This window comes from Dermacentor variabilis, chromosome 1 (assembly GCF_050947875.1).
Source record: "Dermacentor variabilis isolate Ectoservices chromosome 1, ASM5094787v1, whole genome shotgun sequence".
In the NCBI taxonomy this organism is placed as follows: Eukaryota; Metazoa; Arthropoda; class Arachnida; order Ixodida; family Ixodidae; genus Dermacentor; species Dermacentor variabilis.
The window spans coordinates 7,358,188-7,364,571 of record NC_134568.1 but is presented as its reverse complement, the minus strand read 5'-3'; the positions used below and the strand labels follow the sequence as shown (position 1 = coordinate 7,364,571).

General features: G+C 46.4%; 1 non-coding gene across 1 annotated transcript; it reads left to right on the top strand.

The window, feature by feature from the left end:
* Positions 1-279: 279 nt before the first annotated feature.
* Positions 280-352, top strand: TRNAP-CGG (transfer RNA proline (anticodon CGG)). The gene has a single exon. It is a non-coding gene; the product is annotated as a tRNA-Pro (tRNA).
* The last annotated feature ends 6,032 nt before the right edge of the window (positions 353-6,384 follow it).

Here is a 6,384-nt window from a genome sequence, read left to right as displayed (position 1 = left end):
CACTGACACCAAGTAGAACATATGGGAAACTACTTGTGCTTAATATATGAAAGAAAGAAACAATAAATTATGGGAAATGAAAGTGGATGAAGAAACAACTTGCTGCAGGTGGGAATGATCCCACAACCTTCGATCACGTTCTCGTCATGCCTGCAGCAGAAAGAATTTTGTACATCCACCGCCAAGGTGTGCGAGTGGTGGCGCTGGCTAACACTCCCAGGGTACTACTAGGAAGCATAAATACCCAAGAAAGTGGAGGGGGGGGGGGGGGGAGACGGCGCCACGGTAGCTCAATTGGTAGAGCATCGCACGCGGAATGCGAAGGTTGTGGGATCGTTCCCCACCTGGGGCAAGTTGTCTTTTCATCCACTTTCATTTCCATTATTTATCGTTTCTTTCTTTCATATCTCAAGCACAAGTAATTTCCTCTATGTTGTCCTTGGTGCCAGCGTTTGTTGTTGGCTTCTTATGATACGACTAATAAAAATCAGGCCCACCGATTAGCCCCCTTTCTTCTCGTTTATCTGTAGAGCAAGTAACTTAGCGTTCTATAATTGAAACGGAACAGTTATCGTGTCTAAATACAATTTCGTTGCTTCACCACTCTTATCTTTGCGCATGTGCACTTTCCATGAAATTTGCGGCAGAACTCATGTCCTGGTGAAAGAAAAAATTGACGTCCACTCGTATGTAGCAAGAAGCTACAAAGGAGATATATAATGCAAATGTATATTCCTTTGTAGCTTCGTGCTACCTACGAGTGGATGTAAACTTTTCCTTAAAAAATTAAATTATGGGGTATTACGTTCCAAAACCACTTTCTGATTATGGGGACTCTGGAAATTTGGACCATCTGTGGTTCTTTACCGTGCACCTAAATCTAAGTACACGGGAAACTTTTCCTTGCATGAGCGTTCCTGCGCCTTTCGGAATTGCACAGAACTAATTTGCCATATTCAATGGCCTTGTGCTGCGAGTTCTCGTTTACTTCGCTCATAGGCGGCGAGTTTTCATACTTACGGGGGGGGAGGGGCTGTGGCCCGACCGGCTTTCCGAACCCAATATATATATATATATATATATATATATATATATATATATATATATATATATATATATATATATATATATATATATATATATATATATATATATATATGCGCGCTGAAGTGACGGCGTTGTGTGATTGTATACAAGACCGTATAGTAGGCTACAGTTCAATTTGACAGCCTGAGTGCTGTCGGTGATATATTCCTTCGTGTAATTGTGAAAAACGAGAACAAGGTGAAAGCAGGAGCCAACGTTTCGACAAGTGGACTTGTCTTCTTCAAGGCGACATATACTTTCCTCGCCACAGAAGAAAAGCCCACTTGTCGAAACGTTGGCTCCTGCTTTCACCTTGTTCTCATTTTGCTCATCGTCTTGAATTTTCATCTCCCGCCCTCCCCATGTTTTCTTCTAATTTTCGCATACTTGGCTATTACTAATACTGCTTTGTCTTTCTGGCGAAACTGCAGCCTCTTTCTCTCTACATCGCTTTTTTTATGTGAGTCCGAGTACGATAGCTGCGGCCCATGACTGCTGTTGATTCTGATTTCGAGTGAACCCGGCTGGGTCTCATTTCGGTTACTCAGTGAATTATACAGTGTTCCCCAACTACCATGCACCAAGACTTTAAAAAAAGAATATTTCCGTTACTCGAAGAAAACCTAGTGCATATTATTTCCAGTACAGTGGAATAGCCGCCAGTAATTCTTTCGTTATTGAGATGTAATTCGGCAATTGCATTTAATTATGTAACTCCAGAAGTACTGTCCTAATTTTCAAAGCGCCAATGAGGCATATGTAGGCACCCAAAATGACGTCTAACTGAGGTGTTTTGAGCGACGCACTAATCGCGTATTAATTTTTTCTGACTGGTAAAGAAACCCCACGAAATATGAAAAGTATCACCTGACTACGCAGCCACCCACATCATAATGTAGCGCCCTCAAACAAGTTGATTGAATGCAACTGAATTCACAAGTCACAAACCCGAAGAGACAGTGCATCACCTTGATAGTGGTATACGGAAGGAGGACCAAGAGCAGGTTTCGCGGCTTAGCAGCTATTCCTTCCTCTCATTTCTACGTCACAGTTATTATCCCTCCCCCGCAGGGGCATCTGCGTCGGCAGGCCTTTGGTGTGTTGCGACACCACGGACCCGAGCAGACGAGGGTTGGACCCTCCCACGTTTAACCGTGCGTGGCTTAGCTGTGTCCGGGGAAAAGGGGATCCTGGTGGATAAGCCGATGTCGGGGGTTGGACCTTTACGGCCCTTCGGCGGAGGCAACACACCTCTTTGGCCTCGGCTTCAGGTAGACGGCACCCCCGGACTGACCCACACAGGCGAAATCGGTAGTTGCCTTTTCCTGCCTCTCCCTCCCTCCAGCCTTCGTCTTTCTCTTACTTTTCATCTTTCCTATCTTCTCCTAGCTTCCAATTACTTCCACTTCTTCCAGGCAGCAAGGGTTAACCTTGTGTGAATAGCAAACCTAGGTTATCTCATATTTGGTTATAGTGATAACGTACAGCCGGCGTTTGCAGGACCTGTTTTTACAGTCCCTGTAGCGTCCCCTTGTAAGGCTCCACGGTGGGTGGCTGGCGTTATTGCTGAAAATTACATTATTCTATGGCTAGTTCCTTTCCTCACCTTCCCGATCGCCCTCAGAAAAGAGGGCGCACCGAGGATGTTTTGCAGTTCATTGGACGTCAAAGACTTCCACGGTACCAACTTCCCACGGTACCATGTGATTCACTCAGAAAAATCCGATAAACAAGTACGAAACATTTCCCCTTTTCTAGTTTCCAAGTCCTTAACTGATGTCTTTGGTCCAGGCTACAAGGTATCAATGCTGGCAAGTGGTGATCTCCTGTTAGAGCTGCATGATCAGAAACAATACGAAAAGTTGCCCAGTCTAGCATCATTTGGGGATGTTCCATTGACAGTAACTCCACACCGCACTCTGAACACCGCCCGCGGCGTTGTCTCGGATGATGATTTGCTCCAGCTGACAGAGGCTGAGCTCTTGGAGGGCTTCAGTGAGCAGAATGTTGTCAATGTCAGAAGAATTAAGATGAGAAGGGATGGTAAAGAAATTCAAACGAAGCACCTAATACTCACATTCGGTTAAAGTATTCTGCCCGAGTCTGTAGAGGCCGGGTACATCAAGCTCCGTGTCGGACCATATGTGCCAAGTCCCCTAAGATGTTTCCAATGCCAGCGTTTCGGCCACAGTTCGCAGAGCTGCCGGGGCCGCAAAACATGTGCGAAATGCCGTGCCCATGAACACGCCACTGAAGCTTGTAAGAACGCTCTCCACTGTGTAAGCTGTGATGGCGAGCACGCCGCGTACTCGCGGTCGTGCCCATCCTGGAAAAAAGAAAAGCAAATTGTACCAACAAAAGTAAAGGAAAATATAAGTTTCAAGGAGGCACGCAGGCGGGTATCCTACCTGCCCAAGAAAACCTTTGCCGATGTGGCGCGTCAGGGGGCCGCGCTACAACGGTCTCCGGCGGCTGTCCGACCCACACCCAGTCAGGCAGCAGTGACGCCATCCGCCCCCCCCCCCCGGCGGCTGCAGCTAGCGCTGCTACGCCAACAGCAGACGGGGCCATCGAACCCGAAGGTGGGCGCAGTCGAGGCTGCCCCAACCTCCCCGGGCCCTTTCAGCGCTGGCAACAACCGGCGCAGCCAAATCCCTCAGGGAGCCCCATCGACCTCCGGGCTAATGGGCGCAGGGGTCTTGCCCTCCAAGGCGGGACTCTCTCGGGTAACTTCTCGCTCGCAAGAGCACGTGTCCGGCGCCTCACAAGAGGCAATGGACACTACACCTACCCTCAAGGCGCACCAAGCGCCTAAGGAGCGCCGAGGCTCCCTCGAACGCTTCAGAAAGGACAAAACCCCGGTTACAGGGCCTCGAAAGAGCTCTGTAATCTAATCTCTGAAATCTCTGTAATTATTACTTCTGTTTCTGTACACACAGCACCTATTTACTTCCAATATGGGTACACAAATAATTCAATGGAACGTCACAGGTCTTCTTAGGAACCTAGATGATGTGCAAGATCTTATCCAAAAACACAATCCAAAAGTGCTGTGTCTACAGGAAACACACCTAAAACCCCAACACACAAACTTTCTCCGACCGTATGTCACGTTTCGCAAAGATCGCGATGATGCTGTCGTATCATCAGGCGGTGTCGCCATTTTTATTCATAAAAGCATTTCGTGTCAGCGTTTACAGCTACAACGCCCCTTGAAGCAGTGGCGGTTCGAGTTGTTAGCCTAAATAAACCCTTCACCATTTGCTCGCTTTACGTACCCCCACACTACAAGTTAAACAAACATGAATTTCAGTCATTTTATAGACGAATCGCCAGAACCTTATGTTGTTCTTGGCGATTTCAATGCGCTCAGCTGCCTGTGGGGCGACACGTATAGACGCGCGAGGTCGTATTGTTGAAAAGTTGCATTTTTCTTCAGGTGCGTGCTTGCTGAATAAGAAGGAACCCACATATTACTCTCAAACAGAACATTTTCTTCAATAGATCTTAGTATTGTTTCCCCGTCTATACTGCCCGAACTCGAATGGGAAGTTACGAACAATCCGTACGGGAGCGACCAATTCCCCATACTGCTAAGAACATCTAAAGAATCTTTTAAATCACACAACTATTAACAACTATTAATTCTTTTGTTAGATTTAAATAGTTGTTCATCATCCCCGATTTTTGCAGATAGCCGGGTTTCCGTGAGCACAATGACGTAAGCCAAGCATGTGCCTACAACAAGAGAAAAGGATCGTGTTTCCTTAGAATACTCCTAATATTAGTGAATAAAAGACAAACCTGTGTAAGGAGTATTGTGCTGCGCATTGTTAGAATAAAAATGTGTCACTACTGTCAAGCGAAGAGGCTGACGTGCTCTCGTCTGTGCGCAGGTCATGCCTTTGACGAAGTTCACACACGCTCTCAGTAGATTGAGAGCATACGTAGCATTTCTTATTTATTTGCAGTTTATTATATCGCACGGGCAACTGCTGACTACTGGCTTTACCGTAATCAAAAAGCTTTTTTTACTCAAATTTCTGGGTGTCCGACAGTAATATTGATTTATTTATTTCTATTTATTTTCACACTCACAGGACCCGAGGGTATAACAGAGCGGAGTGTTCTAACAATAAATTGTAAATCACAACTTCAAAGGCCGCAATGTCTTCGAGCGCAGCGACGGAGGCGGGGAGGTGGTTCCAGTGACTGATTGTTTGCGGCCAAAAAGAGGCGTGGCAAGTGTTAGTGCGGCATAAAGAAATTTGAACCTTGAGTTTATGATTGATCGGTGAGGACGCGTAATCCGGAGAGATAAAAAGATCGTTTTTAAGTGTTGGGTTGTAGAAGTTCTTCTAGAAGTTTTCAGCTTGCTGTGTGATGAAAGTATAGGCTATTTCTGAATTTGAAAAATAGAAACTTAACCATTCGTGGCTGATATTTCTAGGAACAAATTTTCCCAATGAATGCGCGCCAGATATGCTGTCGTCGCAACTGCTCAGATTCAGGTTTAGTGCGATGTTAAGGGCTGCGCATAATTTCTGCTCATACGGCGCCCACGTTTCTGAAGGACTGTCAGCGATACCGTAGAAGATAGGTTTTATTTGCCTGATCAATCTTCCATCTCGCCGAGACGGTGGTTCAGATTAATAACCTGAGGGACGAGGCTTCCGCATACTTTGTCTTCAGACGGCCGGACAGTGTTTTCAACTGCCGACAGCCTATTGTCAATTTCAGCAACCTGTTGCTCGAGATCATTTTGGGCACGCTTGACCTCGTTAACAGAAGTTATAACACGTCCTGTTTCACGACAACCTTGACATGCAAACCATTTAGCAGCGATAACAGCTCGGTATTTTGTTTCTCGGTATCCTCTTTAGCAGGATTAGCGCCACGATTGAGCTCTACATCACCAGATGTAACACTGCATCACCGCAACCCTTCTTACACATGACTACATTCGTAAGCAAGGCAAAACAACACTTGCGGCAATGGAAGTGACAGCGAAAAAACATGATTTTTTTTGTTACAAAAGAGTTGAGCAGCTAAACCCACTTGCACCAAGAATCAAACAGGATGCTATGTCTCAAAACGGCAAAGGGCATTCCTTAGGTGCTGCCCACGAGGGAGCCATTTTCATCAGCACCCGGCCAGACGTCGACGCAGCACTGCTGCCGACTGTTGACGGCTCAACAAAGAAGCTCCCCTCAAGGTGACAACGGCCACCGAATTTTCTAATTGCGGTAACCGCCGTCAAGGCCTGGCTTCCCGGGTCGCTGCAAACTGACCGTCACG